Source organism: Haplochromis burtoni, unplaced genomic scaffold (assembly GCF_018398535.1).
Source record: "Haplochromis burtoni strain Fernald_Lab_line unplaced genomic scaffold, NCSU_Asbu1 Contig_304, whole genome shotgun sequence".
In the NCBI taxonomy this organism is placed as follows: Eukaryota; Metazoa; Chordata; class Actinopteri; order Cichliformes; family Cichlidae; genus Haplochromis; species Haplochromis burtoni.
In genome coordinates, this window is record NW_024582665.1 from 161,499 (window position 1) to 188,781 (window position 27,283).

Consider the following 27,283-nt stretch of genomic DNA (forward strand, 5'->3'; position numbering starts at 1 on the left):
AGGGGGACCGTGATGGTGTGATCCAGCCTTTGTTAAGCAGGTCTTGCAAATACTCTTTCACTTCGTTGTGCAGGGGTTTTGGGATGGACATGTAAGTCTTTTTCACAGGATTTGTGTCATGGAGGCTTATGTGCATCCTCAGGGATGGTATGCAGCCAACATCGTCACTGTCATATGCAAACGCCTCACATTCCTCTCGCAACACCTTCCTCGCAGCCGCTCGCTGATTTTCATCCAGATGCTGGAGATCCACTGGTGGGTCCCATGACTTTGGTCTCTGTTGGTTCTCTCGTGTCTGTGTGTTACTCGGGTTGTGTGACTTTAGCTCTGTACCATTTTTGTTCTCTTGTGTCAGCTCATTTACTTTAGTCTGGATGCCAGCTGTGTATACAGTCTTTACTGGTTCAAGGTATCCAATCACTTTACGGCTCTCCAGATAAACGGTGTGGTCTGTGGTGTTAGTCACAGGGATGGGCACATATGGTACTTTTCTGTCTGGGATTTTCACCAGTACATCACTGAATATTATGCCCTCTGGTGGTGGGTCAGCTCCATCAGGTAGAAAGAGCATGTCTTGGCCCCGGGCATGTGAACTAACGTGTGCCCGTACATAAACTGTGGTGACTTGGTTCGCTGACAAAGGCACTCTTCTTACACCAGTCCTTACCACACCTGTCTCTGGGCCTTCACTGCTGTTCTGTACAAGTTTGACAACATTATGTGCAGTGCGTACAGTTATTTCAAACGCTTTACTCACATAGTGTGCTAGCTGTTTTCTTCCTCCTTTGGTCTTTACTTCTTCCTGGTTCACGATAGCTTCAATGACATTGTAGCCAATGATGGGATCACTGGCCACAGCCGGGTCACTGGATACCAATATTGGAACTTGCAGCTCACTGGTTGGAGACAAATCACTGCCTAGTCTGAAGCTGACTTCTATCCAACCAATGTAGGGAATGGGTGTGTCATTTGCAGCAAACACTGTGAGCGTCTCATTGTCTAACAGTTCTGAAACAGGTCTGACGACTGTGTGAGGGAGGTGGTTTTGCCGCCAGTTTTCATTTACTATGCTGGACTGTGCCCCTGAATCCCACAACACCTTAGCTGGGTGATTGTCCATAAAACAGTTCACAGTACATCTGTTTCCCACTAGGCTTACTAACCGTGACTTACGTTGAGGGGGTAGATAGTGAACCTCAGTTACCGCTGATGGGACACTAGCTGCAGTTTCTTTGGAGGATGTTGGTGGGCTTGACTGTTCATTATGGGACCGTGGGCTTTGGACTACTGTTGGTCCCATCTCAGTAGTCCCTCCCCGTTTCCCGATGGCAGTCTCGGTGCTCGGCATCCACGGGAGTAGTGGCCCTCTCGCCCACATTTGAAACAGTGCAGGCAGTTCTCTCCTTTCCCCTCTTCTTTGCACTTTTTACAGCCTTTTTCTCGTTGCTTTGGTGCCATGGTGCGGGGACTGGTTTCCATAGCAGCCATGAACATTTGTTTCATCTCTTTACGTAGTTCTTCTATAATCTGCTGCGTGTCTGACTTAGTCTCTTTATTTTTCACTGTCGTCATGGCCACTGTAGCGGGGAATTCTCTGGGTTTGGAGGGGCTCTGAGCAGATGTCAGGGCTGTTTGGCATTCTGCTTGGAGCTCTTGGACCCTGGGAATCTTGGCTGCAGTGGACCTTTTCCGTTTCTCAAATCTCTCATTTTCTAGCTTTGAAGCTTCATTGACTTTCTCAATCAGTTCTTCATCTGTTATGGTTATGTCGTTTAGGGGGGGCAGAAGCTGATACTTGATAGAGTCACTGAGCAGCCCAGTTTCAATGGAGCGGAGGAATTTGCGCTGGATGGTGGCTCTGCTATACAGTTCATCTGTCTCCTCATTTGCCGCTTTCCATAACAACTTCTCTTTAAGTTCAATGGCACGAAATACAAAGTTTAAGGCAGTTTCTTTGGGCTCTTGGGAGATATTGAGGAGCTGATGGTAAAGCTCAGTGGGGCTGTCTACCCTATAGTGTCCCTTTAATATGGTGAGCAGTTTGCTAAGTGTTAACCCACGTTTAATCTCCAACATGTCTCTTAGGGGCGTTCCTGGACTAATGGCCCTAATTACCGCTTCCACAATTTCAGTCTCCGAGTGCCCTTTTTCACTCCCATTCTCAATCTGGCGAATCAAGCTGAGATAGGATAGCTTGTCCTTCTGCCCATTCTCTCCAATCTGCCCACAGATTTTAAACTCCCTCTTCAGTGTTACCTCTTGAAGAGTTCGCATTGCCTCTGGTCGGGCTCTGGGTGAGTAATCTGCAATATGTACTGGAGTAGCACATGCGGTGTTCTCAAGATCTTTCTTTTGCATAGACTCTATGCCTTGGGGTTCCCTTTCTGACTGACTCTCCCCTTTGCTTAGTCTCTGGATGTATACAGCAATGTCTTTATAAAACTGTTTTACTTGATCCTCTTCCTCACTTTTCTCCACATCATCAAACATGCCCTCTGCCAACCTGATGAGTGTCCTCTTGGTCTTGCTGTGAGACTCTGCGCTGTCCAGGCCGGAACATTTCAGTCGCCTGCAGACATCCACAAGATGCTCTCTCTCCAACTGCCACAAGGCTGCACTCACTTCGTCACGCAGAGGTTGCAGAGATTCCATTTCTTTTGGTTGAAGGTTCGTCTCTTGGGAAAGAAGGTGGTTGGTGATGGTGTTGACTCACTAGCGCCACCTCCTGGCTGGCTCGCCAAAATATGTTACACTGTTGAAATGATGGGCCAACTCATCTCCCGTGCAACATATTTATTTTTACAGAAAACTGTAAAAACAGAAAAATAAGACAATCAGTTCTCTTTGGCGCGCAGGCCGTATGCTGCCTCTTCATCACTGACACTACTTCTTCTAGTGTAGCGTCAGCTACCGATGCGTACAGGACCGAGCGCCCTCTGCTGGCGGAACTTATGCAACAGTAAAACTTACATTGCAGTGGCCTTACTAAAAGAAAATGTCTCTGAGCATCAAATAAAATGGGGGGCTACTATTTTCATGTCTCTGTCTTTAACATAGTGTAATGATGTCACCGTTCACTGAGGACTCACACGCAGGACTCTTCACTTTGAGGAGAAACAGTTTATTACACCAGGTATGTGTACAGACAGTGCAGGGAATTGTGCTATATACAAGTGTGACGGGGTCCAGGCTCCAGGAAATCCAAGGTGGGGAGGACAGGGAAAGCTTCTCTTCGCTCACTCACTGCTCGCTATAGCCACTCTCCAATCATTCAAAACTAAGGATCTGCTCGGGAAAACAGGGCCACGTCCAGAGGAACTAAACACAGAGTGTACACATTAGAATGAAGGCACAGAAATAGCAAGAGTCTAATGCTAAGAGACCTTTAGGAGACCTTCATTACTTTAGGTTTAACACCTTTAAGGGGAGTTATTATTTTGTCACTGCGAGCCTCAAATCAAACTGCTTTGAGATTAAACAGTAACACATGGAATTCATTCCTGTTGGTGTATTAATCACCAGCAATATCACAGAAAAAGAAATAAAAGTGGCAAAACTATGTGTCATAGTCAGGGCTTCAAGTGTTTCCTTTTTCTTGTTTTTGGCCCAACGACTGATTGTAAAGCTCACATGTAAGTCTTCATGTTTTTAAATCAGATATTGGTTCTGTACATGTGACATTATGTTTTTTCATATCCTGAAACGTGCTGCTAAACAAACTGAGGCAGACTAACTGTGCTATTTAAAGGTTGCAGGTTAGTGCAGGATAAACAGGTTAGTTTGCTGCAGAACAGTGTGTGACTGCTGCACAGTGGCTGTGGTTTCATGCTCAGTTTGGTTACATCAAGTGTAGCAGAGATGAATTTGAAGTTAAGATTCACTGAATTTCACCTTCATACCAGCTGAATAGTGTCTAATAAAAAGAGCATAAACAGTTTACTGTCAGTGTAGAGGATGGAAATCAGTTCAACTAATGAAACATCTGCTGACATCTGGTTGAATTCACTTGTGTAAATCCACAAAGAGCAGCAGGTCAGCTGATCACAGCCTGTACATTCAGAAAATCTACTGGAGCTCTCAGCAGTAATTATACTGAGTCGTGAATGTTTTCCCCACACTGAGCTGTTGCAACTGATTTTAGGGTTCCTCCACCTGCTGAATCCACTTTAACCCCTGACTGCCCATTTTACTGTTTAGAGACAAAGTCACCGTCTACAATGTAGGCAACAAAAAATAGCCTTTTTCCTAGTGTAAGTCCAGAAACTCACCTCAGACATGTTGTTCTTTTCCTCACTCCACTGCAATCCTGGAGAAACGCCCCTCTCTGTAGCTTTGCTTCAGCATTTAATAGTGAGTGAGTCCTGCTCCCGTGTCATTCCCTCCATGTCTCGCCTCGACCTTCATGATCCCTGCTATAAATCAAGTTTTCATTCAAATCAAACAAACATGTACTGAGTCAGCTTTTGGCTCCAACCTCTTTACACCGGCTGCTCGGCCTTGACAGCACAAGGTCCTGGACCACGTTTACACGTCTTCATAAGTTAACAGATGTGAAGTATTTTCACATACGGCTTAAAGTTCCACAAAACTTGGTTTAATCAATGTGTGATGTTAAACTGAACCATCAGCTGATGGAAATGTTTATTATTAAACTCCTCGCCTTCATCTGTTTGAAGTTTAACAGGTACACGTCCTTCACTCAGAACATCCTGAAAAGCAGATGCAACAGATGCTGCTGCCTTGGTTTGAAGACACCTGCATGCATACTTGGAAAATCCATCTGTACATGTCAGTAAGTGTCTCACATTATCATTATCTGCACAATATTCACCCATATCAGCCAAATCAGCCTCAAACTGTTTGTCAGTTCCACTAATCAAAACTCTGTTTCTGGGAAAAGTCTTCTTGCTGGTTAATAACAAAGAAATAAACTGTTGGTAGATCCACTTTTTACAACGAATCATCCATCAATAAAAATCTAACTCAGTTCCAAAACAACAAATTCAACATTCATATAAAAAATCCAACCCTGCAGGGATCAAACATCTGATCAAACACCAGGGTTGGACACAGACTTTCTAATCTGACATCACAAAGTTATTCTGAAGCTGTAAATCTAATTAAAAACTCCCCAAAACTACTAAGAGAAAACCCTTAAAAGGTTCAGTGATAGAAGAAAAATCCTTTACATGTAAAATCAACAGAGGTTCCTGATAAACAGACTAATAAATGAAGAATAACTGAACAGTTTCTGTGTCATGAGTGAAATTTCAGTGAGTATGAATCATCTCCAGGAAGTAAAAAGGGTTGGAGCTCAGCATCAGTCAGAAGAGGAAGATGAGGTGATGAAGAAGAGAGCGTTCAGTGGAAAAAGGCCAGTGAGTTCATGTAAATGCTGCTTCTGCTGTAAGAAACAGACCTAAAAGTGAACAAATGCTTCATGATTTTCATTTCTATCCATCATCTTGAACACTGACTATAAATGTGTTCACTTCATTATTGTGTGATTTGGTTTCTTCACGTGTCTCCTTCAGTGCAAATAAAGGACTGTTAGAGTGTGTGCTGTGTGTTTGTCTGAAGCATGACAATCCTTTCCAACAAGTATTTCCAGCTGTTTGTCTCCACTCTGCACTTTAGTCTTTCTTCCTGTCATGTCTGTGTTTGTCCACCAGGTGTCTCCCTCAGCTCATTTTCTCCAAATCAGAAGCTTCAGATTTGTGGAGACGCTCTGCCTGCCAGACACAGCTCAGGGCAAGAAACATGTCTATCCTCCACAATATACAGGCCTGTGTCATTTAGTTCAACAGTCCCCAACCTTTTTGTGTGTCACCGACCGGCTATTAAGGTGTTGTTGATAAATACAACAAAATAAAACCAGTATTGGTACAAAAAAATGTTTTCTTCTCTTGCTGCCTGGTCTGTCTGGGGCCCGGGGGTTGGGGAACACTGATTTGTTTTTTATATTTAAATGTATAAATAAGTGAGTGTGATCAAGCTTTTCATCTCAAAAAGACATTAAATGTCATCACTGTAGATACAATAATAATAATAATGATAAATATCAAAAACCTCAAGGATTTAATTTTTTGTTTCATTTTAAAAGTTCAAACCTCAAAGACATTAAGTTTACAGTCATATATGATCAAGAAAATCAACAATCTTCACATTTCAGAAACTGGAAGCAGCTTTAAATGTGACTAAAATAATGATAAAACAATCAATTCTCTAATCATTGACTAACTGATGAATCACTGCAGCTCCAATATATTGTTGCATTTGACAACCCACTACAGCAACTACAGAATAAAAGCACTAACCAGACTGATGACAGATTTCAAACATGCTGAATATGAAGAGTAGTATCATTTAAACTCACATGATTATCAGCCATAAGAACAAATTCAGATTTATATTGATGTAAGGTATATAAATGTAAGTACAGTTTGAATCAGTGCAATATTATTTTCACACATCAATGGACCACTGAACTTCTCAGCTTCTAAAATGTAAAGCCTCATTTAGAAACTACACAAGTACATATAATGGTCAGGGATCAACATGAACCTGTCTTCTCTATTTGACTTTAATCAACTCTGCAGTGGCTCCATCAACAAAGATAAAGTCCAGCATAGAGCGGCTGAGTGAATGTGGTCTGGACTCTGTGGAGGAGAGTCATGGTTTCAGAGACGCTGTAGAAAGACAGAATACCTGCTCTGTGATCCAGGTACACTCCTACTCTGGAGGACCGAGGACCTGAGAGGACAGTTTGGACTTTGTTGTGGAAAAATATATAACTGTTTGTGTCACAACGTAATACCCAAGATTTGTCATTGTATCCAAATACACATTCATTGAAGCTCCCTGCTCTGCTGATATTCTTGTATGCGACTGCTACACAGACTCCTTCCCCTCTCCACTCCACCTCCCAGTAACAACGTCCAGTCAGACTCTCTCTACTCAGGACCTGAAACCTTCCAGTGAATCTGTCTGGATGATCAGAATAAGACTGTCGTTGTTTCATTAATGTTACTTTTCTGTTCCCCTCAGATAATAACAGATGTGTGTTTGCTGTGTTTGGATCCAGTGTGATTTCATGTGAATATTTTAAGAATCCAGCTCTGGTCTTTGGCTCTGCTGGTGACAGTAAAACATCCACTTCAGTGACTGTCAGTGAGATGTTTGTCCATTCCTCTCTCAGAATGTCCTGTAGTTTATCTCTGGTCTCTGACACAGCTGCTGTCACATCCTCAAAGTAGCTCAGAGGACGAATATTGATGCTGGATGAGTGTGTAGACTCACTGAGTGCTGACAGTGAGGGGTAGTTGTGTAGAAACTGGTTGTGATCCTCTGTGTGTGAGAGCTGCTCCAGCTCGCCGTCTTTCCTCTTCAGCTCAGCGATCTCCTGCTCCAGCTTCTCCTGAAGCTCTTTGACTCGACTCACTTCAGTTTCCTGCTGGGATCTGACCTGCTGCTTCACATCAGAGCTTCTTTTCTGGAGGAGACGGATCAGCTCAGTGAACATCTTCTCACTGTCCTCCACTGCTTTATCAGCAGAGCCATTGATGGCCTCCACCTCCTGTTGAAGCAGCTTCACATCTTTCTCTCGCTCCTGGATTCTCTGCTGGATGTTTAGTCGTCTCACCTCGAGCTCCTTCTGCTTCTCAGTCCTTTCTGCTGCAGCTGGGACTGTTTCATGGCCTTTATGTTCATCCATTGTGCAGAGATAACAGATACTCTGCTGATCAGTACGACAGAAAATCTTCATCACCTCATCATGACGAGAGCAGATGTTGTCCTGGAGCTTCTTGGAGGGGGCCACCAGCTTGTGTTTCTTTAACGGAGCTGCATCATAGTGAGGTTGGAGGTGTTTCTCACAGTAAGAGGCAGACAGACTAAACAGGACTTGATGGCTTTCAGCTTCCTCCCAGTGCAGACATCACAGGCCACATCTTCAGGTCCAGCATAGCAGTGATCAGCTGGAGCAGCTTGGAGTCCAGTCTTCTTCAGCTGCTCCACTAAAGCTGCTAACATGGTGTTTTTCTCCAGGACAGGCCTCGGTGTGAAAGTCTTCCTGCACTGAGGGCAGCTGTGGATTCCCTTCCTGTCCTCTTCATCCCAGAAACTTTTAATACAGTTCCTGCAGTAGCTGTGTCCACAGGCTGTAGTCACCGGATCCTTCAGTAGATCCAAACAGATGGAACAAGAGAAGGTTTCTCGGTCCAGCTGAACTCCTTTCTGCGCCATTTCTCCTCTCAGTGTCAGTGACTGTGTGAGTTTCTCTTCCTTATAACTGAAACTAGTCTGAGCTCTGATCTCAACAACATGTTTCTGCAGTGAATGGAGCCTGTCAGCTCTTACACGTCACCACATGTTGGTTACACCCATCTTCAAAGTGCAGATCTGAAGGGGAGGGAACGAGGAAACACGTGGACAGAGAGGAGGTGCTGTGTTTAAGAGCAGGAAGAAGAGGGAGGGTTATCAGGCTGTGCTTCACTCCAGGAAGAGGAGCAGTTAGAGAGTGAAACTGTGTGTTTAACCCTTTTATTTACTGCTTCTTCTATATAAATAATTTTTAAAATCCAGCTTTAATGAACACTGGACAGAAATGTCTCAGGTAACAATAACTGTCAGAACAGCAGAGGCTGCTGACCAAATCAAAGCATATGTAGAGAGCAGGGTTAGGTTAGCAGACATATGCTGGTTGCTTTTATTTATTTATTTATTGCTTTTATAGGCAGTAATCGATGTTGCTGTAACAGGATGAGAACTAGATAAATGCCACTGCATTGCTTTGAACAGTCAGCAGAGTCTGCACATATAATTACAGATATTCCTGCAAAAAGTTAATTACTCAAAATAATCTTGCATTTTAGGTTTTGCATTTATAACAGCTGCTGCAACAGAAATAACCATGTTCTTTACATTAAAATAGCAACAAACCTTTCTGGAACAACTTTCAAGGTTCATGGCGAAGACAAAGATCTAATGACATGAAGACTCCAGTGAAACTTAAAGTATTAGGAACCAGTTTTAATGCGTGACCAACACATTTCCCCTTGTGGCCTTCACCAGGGTCATTGCTAAATACCCTTGTGATTGTGAAAAGACTACTGGTCAAGTCAAAAAGGAGTGTATGGTAAAATGACCAATGACCATGTGACAAGATCAAGCAAGCATTTTTCTGATCTCTTCACCGCTCAATGGTTTGTTGTCATATTGAACAAAATATTAGGTTCTCTTTGTATATTACACTCAGGCATCAGGAAAGAGTGGTAACTAGTTTATAGTTTTTAGCTAATGACATGTCAATCACAAGACATTGCTCAGAAAACGTGCAGATTCTCAGCTAGATCCACCTTCCACTCTTTACTTACAGTTTCAAAACAGCAAACAAACACAAATAAGTTGAAGTAATTGTTTCCTGTATGACTTCACTGGTCTCGCATCAGTAAGGACTTTTGCTCCTTGTTGCTTGAGTTCATTGAGGTGGTGAGCATACATTTATCCCAGACATGTCCATGTACACAAACATTAAACAACTTCTTTCTGACTTGTTTCACACTTTTGCACCACTTCAGAGGAATCCCCTTAACCTCAAATCACTGTTTTCTTAAGGTATGACTTACCTTCACAGCTGTGTGGATTACGCATCATGTCACAGAAGGTCCACAAGCATAGATGCACGTGTGTGTTCATGTCTGTAAGCTATTATTGTTTCATCTCACTGAAAGCACAAATGCCATCCTCTCTCTCTCTATTTTTATATGAGGATGGGGTGGACAAAATAACAGGAACACCTCACAACAGTGATGGCGCTGAGTTGCAAAGCTGCCTGAGCTGCATTAGAGACTGCGCTGGTGTTATTCACCTATAACGTGCTACAGTTCGTGCTTCCCTGTGTGTGTCGCTTACAAGAAGGTCAACAAACACACCGCAGTGCTGCAGGCAGAACATACATAATCAATCAGCCCTCAGTGCAAGCTACAAAAATAAAATATGGGTTACACACACACACACACACACACACACACACACACACACAGAGTCATGTTTTCATATCCTTCCCTAGATGTTTATCCTAACACTAACCCAGTGCTTCCCAAAACTGTGCCGTGGCACATAGGTGTGCCGTAGAAGATTATCTGGTTTCACCTGATTAGTACTCCAAGTGACCGCAGTGAGTAACGGGCAGAACAATTACTTTCTCTTCCACTAGAGGGCGGTACAACCACCTGTTCTAATTAAGTTGGTTGTCAAACAGAAGAAGATATTACATAATAGTCATGCTGTGAGAACACAGCACATAATAGCAATAGATAAATATTTGAAGAGAAAAAGCAGTCAGTCTGGGTCGTGGAGAAAATTCCAGCCCACATGAAGGCCGTCATGAGTGGTGGTCAGAAGAAAGCAAAAAGGTATACTGGGGACAAACTGAGCCTATTTTACTAAGATAAATGATCAAAATGCTTTTTGAGACATTTTGTTTGGTGGTGCGCTGTTTGATTTTTCTAATGTGAAATATGTGCTGTGGCTCCAAAAGGTTGGGAAACACTGGTCTAACCTATTTTCTGTGCCCATAAGGGCTGTTGGTCCCCACAAGTATGGTAAACTTCCAATTCTTGGTCCCCACACAGGTATGTAAACATGGTACACACACACACACTTTTTCCTAGGGGTACATGTGTGTGCATTTAGCCGTATTACTATTTTAGTGGGGACGTTTCTATGTCGTCACCCTTTGGGGACAGAAAAACAGGCCCCTGTAATATAAATCATTAAATCATAGGATGGAGTCTGAGTTTAACTCTGTCTTTTAGTAGATCTCACACTTTAATTTGTCATGTAAATATCACAGAATTCAGTCTTAAGGCGATTAATTAGTTACTTTAATTATCTGGATACAAATTATAGCACTATGTTGGGCTGGTGTTCTGACTCCAGAGTGGATAAGCAGAAGATGGATAGATGACTTCTTCAGTCTCAGCTGAAGCCTCCACAGCTTTTCATTTGCTTTCTTTTATTTACCTTTTCCTTACTTTGCATCCTATTCTGTGTTTTATAACCTCTTTGTCCTTATTTATTTTTCTTCTTTCCTCTTTTGTTTCTTTTTATCCTTCGCATTAATGTACTTTTGTTTCTTCATCTTATTCCACTTTCCTTTGTCTTCAGTGTTTCCATCATTCCTGCTTCCACCTTCATTTACTTAGCTTGTCTTCATGTGTTTTTCTCTTTGCTTTATTTCCTTCCTCACTTGTCCTTCCCTATATTTCATTTGTTTCTCCTCTTTGAATTGTTTTTCTTTCCTTCATCTTTCTTTTGTATCCTAATCAATGTTTTCATTCCTTCCTTCCATTTCTGCCTCTTCTGTTTCCTCTTCCCCTCTGCTACTTTCCTCCCTTCATTTCCTTCGTCTTTTCTTCTTTCCCATCTTTGGTCTTTCTGGTTCATTTTTTTCACTCTTCAGCTGTTTTTGCTCTCTTTGTTTGGGATTTTGCAGTCGTCTGCCTGTTGTTGTGTCGGCTGGCGGTACGTTATCAGGCTACTACAAACACACATCAAACCTGCTGCACAGCTTAGATTTAATTCATTAGTTTTATCAATGAAGCTCAGAGAAAAGGAAAAAAAACACCTACATGCTTCAGTTTTCCTCGTACGGGGTGTTGCAGCCAGTTCTGGTTGCATAATATTATCTGCTCTCCTACAAACTCCCACATACTGAAGCAGAAAGCTCGGTGCGAGGCTCAGACAGGAGATGTGTGGGAAGACAGAGATTCAAAGTCAGAGTTCGTCTCATCCTGGTTGAGAATAAATAAGCTTCCTTTAAACGGATTCTGAGTGTAGTAGAGTCTACTCCAAGACGCTGCTAAAATAAACTCGACTCATTAAAGTCTGGGTTTCCGCTGCTTTAATGAAGCGCAGTTTCTACATTCCTCCACGGAGATCAGATTCAGTCTCGTACCAGTGAAGTTGGTCCGAAAAACCTCAAGCTGACGTTAGAGCTCGCTACATTTCCAAGTTCAACGTGGCTTTACGTTCACTTCCATCTGTCAGTCTCTTCTCCTTCCTTTCTCATATTTTTCCTTTTACTCTCTTCTTTCATCTTTTCCTTCCTTTCTTCCTCCTCTCCCATCTTTTCCTTCCTCCTTTTTCCCTCCTCTTCCATTTTTCCTTCCTTTTCCCTCTCCCATCTTTTCCCTTCCTACCTTCCTCCATACCTCCTCCCCCATCTTTTCCTTCCTCATTTCCTTCTCTCCCTCCTCTCCTTGTCCCCCTTCTAGCCCGTTTCTTTTCCTCTTGTTGAATATGAGCGTTTGCAGTAAACAAACATTAAAATGACCAAGGAAGGAAGGAAGAGAACGATGTTTGCTTGTCAGCATTCAGCTCACCTGTAAATTTCAAGTGACGACTTCATTGAGGTCGTATGAGCCATTCTTATACTTTGGTAAACCAGAGTGTTATAGACAGTGTTGTTGTTAATGTATGTTTGGGGGCGTTGCACCCCGGAACCTTCAGAGGTTTTTCAGGGTTCTCCCTGCCGGAATGTTATGTGTGGGACAGTTTCCTGTATGTGTGCGACTAGCTGTGGTTGTTTCTAAAAGTGGTCAGTAAACGTCCTAAAACTGGCACTTGAGTTTCCGAGCATTTTTATCCTGAGGTTATAACACCTTTTTGGCGACGAGGATAAAAGCCGAACGCGGACAGTTTTGAGTTTTTGCTACGGATTTTGCAGTCGGACTACCGCTTCGCATCTATGGCTACGATCGGATCGCTCACGGAGTTTGCCGAGGGAGACGGCGACTGGATTGAATATGTCGAGAGGCTTGAACACTTTTTCTTGGCAAACGACATTTCGGACGAAGGAAAAAAAAGGTCAGTTCTTCTCAGTGCGTGTGGAGCGAGGACCTACAAGTTGATACGTAACCTGACGACGCCTCGGAAACCCGGGGACTTCAGTTTCAAAGAACTGGTGACGTTGGTGCAAAATCATCACTGCCCGAAACCCTCCGTGATTGTTCAGCGGTTCAAATTCCACACTCATTCACGCAAGCCGGGAGTTTCGGTGGCTGCGTATGTGACGGAGCTGAGACAGCTATCAGAGCACTGTGAGTTTGGAGGCGTGCTGGATGACATGCTCCGCGACAGGTTGGTGTGTGGTATAAATGATGATGGCATGCAGCGTCGGTTGTTGGGGGAGCCCACACTGGACTTTAAGAAAGCTTTGGAAATTGCTCAGGCAATAGAAACGGCAGCTAATAACACTAAAGACATTCGGAAAGCTAACAACAATATGCACTCAACCGAGGTGCATCATGTATCTCGGAGTGTGAGGGGCAAACCGAGGGAGCTTTTGGAGTGTTACCGGTGTGGGGGGGCACACTTTGCCAAGGACTGTGTTTTCAAAGACAGTACCTGCCATAACTGCAAGAAAAAGGGGCACTTAGCCAAGAAATGCAGGGGCACTAAGCAGTGCTTTAAGTGGCCCAAAAGAGGTGCCGGTACTCTATTTTTTTTCCGCCTCCCCTGAGGTAACAACAACTATATTGAATGGGTTTTATATACAACAGTCAACAGACAACCTTATACAAAATAATAAATCATTTTATTAGTTTGTGGATTTGCTTGAGCTAGAAAGAGCTACTGAACATAAATAAAATGTGCAAAAAGGTATTGAAATTTTTTTTTTAACAAAATGTACATAAAATAAATTATAAACTAATTTGTATTTTGCTCTCTCTCTTGAGTCCCTGCTGGTATCAGCAGCAGCACTTGTAAAGTGTACCTGCAGAGCTTGGTAGTTCTCCCATACTACTTTCACTGTTCTCTCACTTGAAGCAACCCAAACATAATAACCATAGAACAGTAGAACATAATCTTGAGTCTTGAAGATGGTTCATTTCTTTACCCCTGAAAAATATACAAAAGCAGATTCAGCAAAATACAGTCACAGTACACCAAATGAAAAATGAGAAATACTGTACAAATCATTTTACCTAGAAAAGGCTCCAGCACGTTTTGGGCTCCACTTTCCTTTCACTTTGGGCTTCGCAGTTTGTGGATGCTGCACTTCTCCTCCCTAGTGCCAGCCATGTCTGCACATATGTTTGTGCGTTAAACTGATCCAAGGGTGGTCCGTTGCATTTCAGGAAAATCATATTTGAAAGCCTTTTGATGTCGAGAGAGTTTCTTTTATCTGTCAAAGTATCATTCATTGAGCTGAAAGCTCGCTCGCATTCACTTGTTGATACTGCAATGGTGTGGACAGCTGTAAGAAGCGGCTTCAGGGCTGCTGGTGTCTTGGAAGCTTTAAGGTCTTTATACTCCCTAAATCCTAGGACACTTTCCCTCTCCCCAACTCTGAATCTCTGACATAAACGTCTGACCGCTGCATCCCCATATTGAATATCTAGAGATGCAGGCCAGGAGTCAGACTGGAGGACCTTGATGTCTGAGAGGAGGTGACTATCTGTCTTTTCAGATGAGGTTTTACTGACATGCGAGGAAGTTGTTGGAGTCATCCTGCACTTAACATTTTCAGCCAGGCTACGGAAAAATTGGCCATGGTTGATTTTTATAACCCTCTGATTTTCATGCAGGCATACATTTCTGAAGATTTTCTCCTTTTCAGCTTCAATGGCAGTTTGTGTGTAGGGACCAGGTGTGGATACCATTGACTCAAACACCCGGATTTGTCGGTCCAGCTGCCTGTCGGCTTGATCCAAAGTCATGTCCCGTCTCTGGAGCATTCTTGAGAGGTCACTGAGTTCTGTGAGAGCGTCATACATGATGCCAAGATTGACCACAAAAGAAACAGTAGTGAGAACATCATTGAGTCCTTTGTATTTTGCTCTCTCTTGAGTCCCTGCTGGTATCAGCAGCAGCACTTGTAAAGTGTACCTGCAGAGCTTGGTAGTTCTCCCATACTGCTTTCACTGTTCTCTCACTTGAAGCAACCCAACGCACTGATAAAACACGGCCTATCACAAGGAGACGTTGTCCAACATTGTGAGCACTCTCGGTTAACTCCCTTTGGTTTTTTGGTGATGCATGGTAGAGGGAGTAAAGCTGATCTAAGAATATTTTAAAGTGGTTGATTCCTCCTACCTCCTTCAAAACATCACAAACTGCCAGTTCCAGTCTGTGATTGGAACAATGCCAGACAAACAGGTAAGGGAATTTGGAACAAAGCTGCGCAGCAACTCCTGCTTTCCTCCCAAGCATCACTGAGGCTCCATCACAAGCAAATGCCAACAAATGTTCCTGTAGGTAGTGAGGGTCAAAGCCATTATTATGAAGACATCCTAACAGTGCTTCAGTGATGTCCTTTGCTGTGGTCCCCTGCAGCTCAATCAGTTCAAAAAATATTGTGTCTGGATTTTCACTGGAAATAGCTGACCGCAGGCACACGACAAGCACAGACTTTCCACTTATTGTAGTGGATTCATCAATGAGCACACACAATTTTCTTTCATTCATCACTATGTCATTGACTACCTTCTTTTTCATTTCAGCTGCAATGTGATCCAGTATATTTGCACATGAGTTATTAGAGTGCAAAACTCTGCCCATCTTGACACCATTTAAGACTTGCAACTGGACATCTATTGGCATGTCTGTAAAGGGACGCCCATGCTTGCCAATCTTATAAGCTGTTCTAAACACATTGCAAGTTGAAGCGTAGTCAGCCTTTCTCATATCTTCAATGTGTTTTTGCATTGTATTTTGTGTTGCCTTCTCTTTTATTTCAACTGCTTTCTTGTGATAAATTGAGTCTCTGTGCTCTTTTATTTTCTTTCGTAGTGAGTTTTGTTGTGCAGCCTTGTCCCTTCCAAAAGACGAGATTAAGCACCCACTCCACTCCTGCGACACTCTCTGCCCTTGCTGCATGTCCACGCGAGCACAAACTTGACTACACACACTACAACCCAACTTTTGATTTCTGCTGATCAGCCACTTGTAATTTGTGGAGAAATACCGGACTTGTGCTTGGGACCAACATTCTGGCCACTCATGCTCGCTAACGCGGCTGTTGTCATCGGTAGAAATGGTGTCATTCTCGTCCTCGTCGTCGCAAAAAGTGCCGTCGTCCGCGGCTGCGGCACTAGTGCAGCTTTTGTTACAGGCCCCACTATGATGGGCGCGTAGCCAGATTACGATCCTGTAAAACAGGAGAGAAAGTGAGCACAGGAGACACGCTGCCGTTCGCCTGGTCAGTCTTGCCAGAATTTATTCATACAACACAAGCATATCTGCTCCACTCTTTTGTTAACTCAATTTCACAATAACTGCTCATTCCCTCACATGGCTTGTTTTCCACCAGTACATTTCAATATTAGTCCACACTACTGGCATAAAACAACAAAGGGTTTAAATGAATGAAACAAATGACAACTACACCTCTTTTCCCATAAATGAGATAAACAAAATAATTCACATCATCATGGTAGTGTCTTATCATAGAAAGGAAACTCTACTTTCAACATTACTGCACTACTTTCCTTGCCAGCATTTTTGTTGGCCGTACTCTTATTAGCGCTCTCGCTTCATGTGTCTTTTTCAGACCAGTTAGATTCTAACACTGAAACAGCAAGTTTACACATGACTTCAGGCGGGCTCAGAACACTTTACACACACGTTATACAAAACATTTGTCATGAACACAAAGCTACAAGTTTATCAGGAACTGTAAACCCAACTGGGTTGGTGCTTCTTATTATTATATGGAGTATTATACGCAGTTGCAACAGCTTGCTAGCGTTACCCAGGCATATAGCCTAGCTATAACATCTTACAGAGCTAAAGTAGCTCACATAGCGACAGTATAATACATCACATATCACAGACCCGTCTTATGTCATGAAAGTTTAAGTATCACAGTGTCCAGCTGTGTATTTCTTTATGTTTTTGACCACATTACTGACCTGTAAAACAGGAGAGAAAGTGAGCACAGGAGACACGCTGCCGTTCGCCTGGTCAGTCTTGCCAGAATGGAAAACTTACGGCAGCTATGCACCCGACTCAGTTCCCAAAGCACGCTGCTGCCCCCTACTGTCCAAAGTGTTATACACTCTCCTGGCAACAGGGAACTTACATGACATTGTGGCTTTAAATTACACCAATAAACCAGCAAAATAAAACATGCAAAATAATCTCCATATATCACGACACTTAACTCACAATTGTGACCACATTTCTGTGTGGATCACATGCTCCCAAACAAAAAAAGATGGCTCCAGACATTTCAAGAAAATACACAAAAAGTTCACACTTCTTAACACTTTAACTCGCTCACCTAGAAACAGTTCTTGATCTTCATATTTCAGAGCGAAGGTATTTCGTCAGTGTGTGTATCAATATGGGTTTGTGTATGGTACAACAGTGCAGGGGAATGGTTGGTATGGGATGTAATGTGGCACAGTGAGGGGTGGCATTCCCCAGACTGGCAGGGCCTGTACTGTACAAAGTCCAGCGGGGTTAAGTGACCCGTGTGCTCGGTAAGATGGCTGGCCCAGGGACTCGTATGTGAGAACCCGAGGGGGTTTCCTGCCCCTGGCGGATCTCCTCACTGTGGCTTCCTGAGGAGTCAGCGGTCGAGCCTCATCACCCTCAGTCATTGTCTCTGGACACTCCTCCGCATCAAGGTGTTCTGGATCAGCAACAGAGCAGTCTGCAATTTGGTTTTCACCTTGTTCTTGTTCAACTTCTCTTTCAGGAGAAGTGCCTCTGGGTTGCTCTGCCATATCACCTCCTGACTGTGGCATGTATATTTGTTTTCCAGGGACATTCTGGGCTCCTTCAATATTTCTCTGGGACTGATGTATTGGTCTCAGATTCTTTGTTTGGCGTTGATCCTGTGATGATACTCTGAGCCAGTACTGCACTCTGGGTGCTTCACTGTCTGAGTTTTCAGAGTTGCTGCTTTCGGGCGTCTCCATCCCATCATGTCCCACAGCAGGGTCACTCCTTTTCCTTCGAGCCCCTCTGGATGGCAATGGCCCCCTCTGCAGGTCAGGTAAGTCCACAGGTAGATTATTTACAAGGTGTAGAAGGTTTCTGTGAAGTATGCGGGTTTTAGCACCACCTGCCTCAGAGCATACTTTGTAAATGGGACTGTCACCCACTTGTTCCTTGACGACATACACAGTTTGCTCCCAGTAGGGTCTCAATTTTCCAGGTCCTCCCCTCTCACTCATATTACGGACTAGGACCCTGTCACCAGACTGGAGAGTGACTGTGTTCTGTATGTGACGATCATAATACTTCTTACCCCTTGCACTGGAGTGCTGGCTGTTCTCAGCTGCAATACGGTAAGCCTCCTTCATCCGTGACGCCCACTTTTTGGCATAACTCTGAGGTGTTTCAGATTGATCTCTGGTTAACAGGCCAAAAATTAGGTCTACTGGGAGGTGGGGGTGCCGACCAAACATGAGGTAGTGGGGTGAAAAGCCTGTGGCCTCATGCCTGGTACAGTTGTAGGCATGCACTATCTGGGGTAGGTGCTCCTTCCAGTTGCTCTTCGCTCTCTCCTCCAGCGTCCTTAGCATTTGGAGCAACGTCCTGTTAAATCGCTCGGCTGGGTTGCCCTGTGGATGATATGGTGTCGTCCTCGAGTGAGCAACCCCAGCCAGGCGTCGTAGGGCCATGAACAGGTCATTTTCAAATTCTCTGCCCTGGTCATGGTGTAGCCGCCTTGGAAATCCAAACCTGGGGATGAAATCATTGAATATCTTCTCCGCCGCCGTCCTTCCCGACTTGTTTTTCGTGGGGTAGGCCTGAGCAAACCTGGTGAAGTGGTCGATGACTACTAAGATGTACTCGTAGCCCCCCCTACTGGCTTCCAGATGCATATAGTCCACAGACACCAGTTCAAGCGGCACAGAAGTGGAGATTGATCCCATCGGGGCTCTGATCTGTTTGACCGGCTTCTTTTTCTTAATGCAGGGGCATTTCCTGGTCACATACGCTTCAATGTCCCTCTTCATAAAAGGCCAGTAAAAACGGTCCCTTGCCAAGTGAATGTGGGAGGAATTTTTTGGGGAAAACCCCTCTTTTTTTTTTTTTTTTTTTCTTTTGAGTGAATGACCCTCTCTGCCCCAATATGACCCAGGTCATCATGAAGGTGTTTCAGCACTAGGGGGTGGTATTGTGTTGGAAGCACAAGCTGTCTCCGCTGTCCTGCCGTGCGATACAGTAGCTGGTTTTCGATATTGAGCTTTCCCCACTCGTGCATCAACTTCCTGACAGGGCCACTGGCTTTCCTTCTGTCGTCATTCGTTATTACTGTTTTTGTTTCTTTCAGTTTGATCAGTTCGCTGATAACAGGATCCCCCCTTTGTGATGTCACCAGATCACTGTGACATACTGTAAATGGTGATCCGTTCACAGGTGGCTCCGGGCATGTTAAGCTCAGGGCAGCAACATATGCAACGTCCTCTGTCTTTGCTGACTCACAACCCTCCCAGGCAGCATGGACAGCGTCTCCCGTGAGCTCTTCCGTACACTTTGTGAGATAGGTGTCGATGTCAAGTGGGAACCGGGAGAATGTGTCCGCATCTATGTTCACCTTCCCCGGCCTGTACTTGACATCGAACCGGAAATCTGCCAGCTCACCCACCCAGCGGTGGCCCACCGCATTAAGCTTTGCAGTGCTCAGCACATAGGTGAGGGGATTATTGTCCGTATAGACTGTGAAATGGGGTGCATAAAACAGGTAATCCCTGAATTTCTCACATACCGCCCACTTAAGGGCGAGGAACTCCAGTTTCCCTGAGTGCAGGTTATAATTTTTCTCAGCAGGGGACAGAGTTCTCGAGCCATAAGCGATGACCCTCATTCTTCCACCCTGGCGCTGATACAACACAGCGCCTAGTCCCTCCTTAGAGGCATCTGTGTGGAGTACAAACGGGAGTTCAAAGTCTGGATACGCCAACACGGGTGGGTGCGACAGAGTGTCTATCAGCTGCTCTAGTATCCTCTGGTGCTCATCTGTCCACACGATAGGTGTCTTTGATGGCAGCTGGGCCCCCTTTCCCTTCGTGAGCTTTCCACTTGTTACTGCTGGGGCGGTTTTCACATTCAGCAGCTCGTAGATTGGCTTAGCGATGCTAGAGAAGTTTTGGATGTACATTCTGTAATAGCTCAGGAACCCAAGCAGCTTCCTCACCTCACCCACTGTATTGGGTGTTTTCTCTTGCAGCAGCCTGATCGCATCAGTGTCTTTTGGGTCAATCCTGACACCATCAGCTGAGACCAGCCTCCCCACATACCTGACTTCCTGCCGGAACAGCTCACATTTTGTGGGCCGAAGCTTGACACCATGGGCTTTTAGAGACCTCAGGACCTGACGTACTCCCTCGACATGCTCGTCAAAAGATTTTGCGTAGCAGAGGATGTCGTCGAGATAAGGGATGCAGCAGCTATCACGCAGGGAATCTAACATCTCCTCCATGCTGCGTTGGAAAGCGGCTGGGGCATTGGAGAGCCCGAATGGGATCCTCACCCATTCATAGAGGCCCCAAGGAGTGATGAATGCTGTCATGTGTCTGGATCCCTCTGCCATGTAGCCCTGGTGATAGGCTTTGCCTTGATCCAGGATGGTGAACCAGCTGTGGCCTCCTAGTGTGTCTATGAGGTCCTGGATGCGAGGCAGTGGGTGGCGGTCTGGTACAGTCTTTTGATTTAAAAGCCTGTAATCGATACATAATCTCAATGTTCCATCTTTTTTTCTGACACACACGACAGGTGCTGCGTACGGTGACTTTGACTTAACTATCCACCCTTTGGCAAGCAGATCTTGGATGTATTCTTTAACCTCTTTGTAGAGGGGTTTGGGCACTGCAGCATAGGTTCGCTGTACTGGGATGTTGTCCTTTAAATTTATGGACATTTGCAGGCTTGGAATACACCCTATGTCTTCGTCATCACAAGCAAAAGCTCCTGACTCCTCGTATAGCATTTGTTTCACCTTTCTCTGTTGCTCATCACTTAGGTGACTAACATCCACTGGCGGGTGCCACAGTGTAGTAGGGGGCAGGTCACTCATGGAGCTTGGTAGCGGGTCAGTGTTGCCCCGGGCTTGACTGTGCTCGCCGCTTGGGCTGCCTGTTCCTATTACTCCATCAATAGCTTCAATGGTGCCTAGGACCGTGGAGCTGGGCAGGACCACCGTCTCGGTAGAGTGGTTGGAAACTGGTACCTTCACGAAGGGTCTCTCATCCTGCTGGATTGCCAATAGCCCTTCACCTATACTCAGTGGCAACAGTGGTGTGTCATCTAGGTTAGGTTCAAACAGCACGAGTGGGCTAGAGTCACTAATGTCTAAAGATACGCCACACCTAATATACGCTACTTGACCAGGATTAATAGTGGCACCTTTCCTGCCCACCTTTACAGTCGCATTCTGTTCTACTTTTGGTTTGGTCTGTATGAAGCTTACAATAGCCTCTGCCTTTGCACTGTTGATCTCTAGGGCACCAGTCAGCAGGTTGACGAGGATGGACATGATTTTGGGTCTGCTCTCGTTACTCTTGATGAGTTCTTGGATGACATTAAAACCAACCAATGGTCTTTCTAAATCTAGTCGACTAACTAGAAAAGGTACTCTAATGGATAGATCTGGATCGTTGTTGCCTTGCAGGTTTACCACCACTTCCATCCACCCATCATATGGCACTGCCTCCCCCGTGACAGCAGTTACACTGAGTTCCTCATCCATTAGTTCACTCAGTGGGCGGATCTCTTTTTCAGGTAGGTACTTGTTCTTCCAGGCGTGGTCTATGATGCTCACATTTGCCCCTGTGTCTAACATGGCAGTCACTGCATAGCCGTTCATGCTGCATTTCAATAGGGATTTTCGGCCAATCAGTGGGGCAACTTTCTCAGGTGGGGGTAGGTGGTTACCCATCTGTAAGCTCATAGACTGGTCCCTCTTTCCTAACTCTAGTACTGTGGCATCATGGGGCTGGGATTTGTCCCTTGGATTGGTCAGGGGTTGCCCCTCAGCCCTGACCGGCACTCGTTTCCCGACTGCATATTCCTTTTCAAGCAGCCAATAGCACGATGGCCTACTTCTCCACACGAAAAGCAGTGGTTACAGCTTGGCCTGCCTTGGGCTACACACTCTGGACACCCATATGATCTTCGTGTCTTTCTGTCCGATTTGGTCTTGTCAGAGGCACTCTGTTGGACAATTTGATGGGCAGCCCCAGGCACCAGGGCTGGAGCAGTGAGCTTTCTCAGTGTCTCCATGGCCTCCGTTAGAGCCTCGACCTGAGCACTCAGTCTCTGAATTACATTGTCTTTACCTTTGACTCTAGTCTCGCCCACAACGCCGGTCATTCCCTCTGGCTCTGCAACTGTGCTGTGGGCTTGTGTGAACTTCCGGTCTGGTGCTACGCCCCAGTCTGCGTTTTCTCTCGTTGTCCTCCATTGTGGTCTGGATAACCTGTCTTAAGAGAGCTTCATCAGAAACAGTGGGGTCAGCCAGGAGCGGCTTCAGGTCCCGCCTGAGGTCCTCGTGCCTTTCTCCCATGCCTTGATAAACTGCGTTCAGGAACACGCCCTGGAGTGTGGAGGCATCATACTTTATGACTGATCTTGCCTGCTTGGATGTGAACGTTATTCTCTGTTTCAGTCCGATCATGCGATACAGGAATTGCTGTGGAGATTCGTTCTCGTGTTGTTTAGCACACATCAGTTCCTGAAAGAGCTCGGTGCTGGTTTTCTCTCTCAAATGGGACTGTAGGAAACTTTTCAGTTCTGTAACTGTCAGGTCTTCCTTGTTCACAAGCATGTCTTTAAAGTTTCCACCCTTGATTACGCGTAGGACTCCTCTAATTATGTCGTCATCTGTGTGTTGTTCCCTGCGACCGTCATCAATCTGTTTGCAGATACTGTTAAAACTAATGTCCGACGCAGTATCAGTTATTTGCCCACCATGTATTTTGAATTCCTTCCTCTGTAAGAGGGGCAGGTCGCGAAGGGCAATCACACTCTCGTGGGCTGGGGCAGGCAGTGCTCCTGCAGCCATGTGGTGTTGCTGGGGAATCAGTGGATGTCTGATGTCAGTTGGTGGTGAGTTAGTGGCACGAGGCCCGCTGATGTGACCGCAGCTACCCGTCCTACACTGTGGTCCCTCTGGGTCAGGTGCGTTGATGCTGTGTCTGTGAGATTTGTTCTGCCCCTCCCCTGAATCTGTGAGCAGTTGGTGTATGTCAAAGTTGGGGGTTGCCACTTCGGGAGTGTAGCCACCCATGGGAGATATATGTTTGCCATTAATGTTATCACTGGCTGGTGGCATCACAGGCGTCCCTTCACCACTAGCCAGATCTTTGGGGGGTGGTCTATCCTTATCCCGGTTAGTAATAACCAAGTCAATAGTGTCTTGTAAACATAACAACATGACCAAGCCCTCATCCTCTAGCTGTAGGAGTGTGGAGCTGTTCATATAAGCAGTGATGTACTCAATACAACCTTCCTCATCGTCCTTGTTTAGCCTTTCTGAGTCCAGTTCAGCCACCGGGTCAAGGTGAGTTGCAATGTCGTATGCTTCATCAGCCGTTAGCTGGTAGAGTTTCTTTTTGATGGACCAGCTGAGTCTTCTCCTCTCGTCGCCTGACATGACTTTTGTTGCAGCCTGGTGGCGTTACCGGTCCCACCCTCTTTAGCAACACTGTCACTTTGGGTCCAATGATCACTGGATCAGCCGGACGTGCTCCTCAGACGCCGCCGATCCCGGACGAGCCCCCAGAAATCTGTTACAGGCCCCACTATGATGGGCGCGTAGCCAGATTACGATCCTGTAAAACAGGAGAGAAAGTGAGCACAGGAGACACGCTGCCGTTCGCCTGGTCAGTCTTGCCAGAATGGAAAACTTACGGCAGCTATGCACCCGACTCAGTTCCCAAAGCACGCTGCTGCCCCCTACTGTCCACAGTGTTATACACTCTCCTGGCAACAGGGAACTTACATGACATTGTGGCATTAAATTACACCAATAAACCAGCAAAATCAAACATGCAAAATAATCTCCATATATCACGACACTTAACTCACAATTGTGACCACATTTCTGTGTGGATCACACTAGACTAAGTTATAACTAACTAACTAAAAAGCCAGCTGACCCAAAAAGAGTACTGACATGGACTAGAAAGCGAGAGTATATATCTCCTATATTGGTTACTGTTCCCTGTTCCATATTTTAAGTAGAATGGGAGTTTTCAGGCTCCTCTTCTGTGGAACCAGCTTCCAGGTTGGATTCAGGAGACGGACACTATCTCTACTTTTAAAATTAGGCTTAAAACTTTCCTTTTTGCTAAAGCATATAGTTAGGGCTGGACCAGGTGACCTTGAACCCTCCCTTTGTTATTCTGCAATAGGTCTAGGCTTCCCATGATGCACTGAGTGTTTCTTTCACTCACCTTTTTCACTCACTAGTTCTTTATAAGCTATATTATATTTAATCATTATTTATTGTTAATCCCTCCCTCCCTTCCACAGTATGCATTTTTCTTGCTTTAATCCCCTCACCCTAACCAGGGACGGGCAGATGGCAGACTGTCCCTGACCTTGGTTCTGCTGGAGCAGTCTTCCTGTTAAAAGGGGGTTTTTCTTTCCCACTGTACCTAGCGGGGTTATATAGGTTGTTTCTGCTTTTTTTATGTTATTTTAGGTTGCTTATTCTACAATATAAAGCACCTTGAGGCAACTGTTGTCGTGACTTGGAGGTATATGAGTCAAACTGATTTGAAAGTGTGAGGACAACAACCTCACCCTCACCGCAGACTAGACGAAGGAGATAGTGGACATGATGAAGGAAAGGAGACCCCACCATGCATTCAGGAGCTTGAAGTCAACAGGGTGACCTGCTTTAAATAGCTGGGATTCTACATAGTGAGTATCTCACCACACAGCTGGTTAAAAGGGCTCCACACTAGCTATATTTTCTAAAGAGGCTGAGGTAGGTTAGCATGTCACCCAGATCCTCAACAACTTATACAGCTCAATGGTTGAGCATCTTGACCAGCTACGTCACCATGTAGTACGGCAAAGCAAATGATATGGACTGCAAATGCTTGCAGAGAGTGGTAAAAACTGATGAAAAGATCAAAGGGAGTCCACTACACTCTCAATAGAACATCTGCTGTCATGCACATGAGTCCACAGGATAGTTACCTCCCCAAAGACTCTACCCTCTCGCATTACTGTCAGTTCACACTTCTACCATTTCAACAAAGGTACAAAGTGTGAAATCTAGGACTTGTAGACTAAAGACATCCTTCTTCCCCACTACCGTTAGACTCATAAACACGTGACAGGAATTTATAACCTTGGACTACCTCAATTTGCAACTGTACATTTTGCAATTTTTGCACACGTAATTGCATGTAATGTTCATATTTTGAAAAGGGAGACAGATGGTTTGCAAGAGCAGTGAAAAGAGGCTATCTATGTCCACTATGAGTGACCATCTTGGAACAGGGGGGCTTATGACACCAAGTGTCTGCCACCTACAATGCAGTTTTGAGATCCCTTCCCCAGTCAAATCTTGCATCAGGTGATCTCAGGTGAGGCAAGGTTGTGCAATGGTTTAATCCAAAACCTCTGGTGAGAATGACCCAAGCCTTTTTTCAAACCTTGATAACATGATCAGTGGTCGGTCAACAACTCTCTTAAGTGACAACCCCCATTAAGGTTTAAATTCCTGGGACTCACCACCATGGTTTTAGAAGCGTCTCAGATGAGAGGTGAAACATCTTCGAGAAACCTGAAGAAGTCCAGTTGCTTTCTTTCCAAGTAATTGCACCCTCACTGTTGTCTACTGCACATGAAGTTGATGTAGCATATTAAATTGCATAACTATATACATAGCTTATTTTAGCTGTTATATGCGGATTTTAGGAGAATAGGTCATCTGCCACACTCAACTGTCCTGCCAACCACCAAACCCAGAGTCGGCCAATGGATTGAAGGAGAGAGAGCCATGATTTTCCGTTCCAGAGTACATGTCTCCACTTCTCTAGAGTTCAGTGGCAGTGTGCTTTACACCACTGCATCAAACTCTTTGCATTGCATTTGGTGATATAGGGCTTGAATGCAGTTGCTCAGCCATAGAAACGTTGTCCATGAGCTTCGTGACCTTTAAACAAACTTTCATTACAAGTTTCAAGACCTTTGAACAAAATTTCTTGTTTGTTTTTTTTGCCATAAAGAAAAATCTGGATAATTTCTGCTGTCTGAGTCAGTGATATCTTACTCCATGGTGTCATGTTCAAGTCTGGAAAATTGTAGAGTTTAGAAGGTTCTTATAGAGCATAAAAAGGCCTGTCTATAGAGCATAGAGACAGGGATGATGAGAATGGTAAATGGCCTGTATTTGTATAGGGCTTGTACTAGTCCCCCCTAGGGACCCCAAAGCGCTTTACACACCCAGTCATACACTGGTGGAGGCAAGCTACAGTTGTAGCTACAGCTGCCCTGGGGCAGACTAACAGAAGCGAGGCTGCGATATTGCGCCATCGGCCCTTCTGGCAGTAGGCGAAGTGTCTTGCCCAAGGACACAACGACCAAGACTGTCCGAGCCGGGGCTCGAACCGGCAACCTTCCGATTACAAGGCGAACTCCCAACTCTTGAGCCAAGATCGCCCTAGATCGAGAAGGCAGAGAAGAAGCTCGTCGTGGTAGGTGTGGCAGACCGTGGGGATGAGAGGAATGAGGACCCCCTACTCCCTACTCCCGTGCTCCATGCTCAGTCTCCGTTCCCTGTGTACCGTCCGTATGCTTCCTGATTTTCACAAATCCTCTTGGGGAAACACACATACAAAGGCAGCCGTGAGTATTTAGCAAACTGGCACTAACCTTGCACATATTACTGAGACTGACAGGAAGTCACTCAACGATCCAGCATCAAGGAGCTCTCAGCCACACTGTTTGGTAGCTCCTCTGATGAGGCTTGATCAGCGCCAGGTGTGTGTGGAGATTCTTGGGTGTGACCGGTCAGCTGGCAGGGCCACACCCACCAGCCCTGAAAGTGCCTGTCACGACCGCACCCTCACACACACGCACACACCCATACACACCTGCCAGTACACAAACAAGGAACACAGGACAGCAGCAGTGCAGAAGGCACAACCCTCAAATAATAATAATAATAATAATTATAGTCCACACTAGGGATGGGTATCGTTTAGGTTTTATCCGATACCGGTGCCAAATCGGTACTTTTGAAACGGTGCCGGTGCTTAAACGGTGCTCGAACCGGTGCTTAAAGAATGGAGAACACAAA

The 27,283-nt window shown here is 45.0% G+C and overlaps 1 protein-coding gene and 1 pseudogene across 3 annotated transcripts in view; one reads left to right on the forward strand and one right to left on the reverse strand.

Annotated features, from left to right (window-relative positions):
• Nucleotides 1-27,283, forward strand: part of LOC102293437 (calcium-dependent secretion activator 1) — a 338,778-nt gene that overhangs the window by 157,286 nt on the left and 154,209 nt on the right. The window lies entirely within an intron of this gene.
• LOC121815790 lies at nucleotides 5,332-8,496 on the reverse strand (annotated as a pseudogene).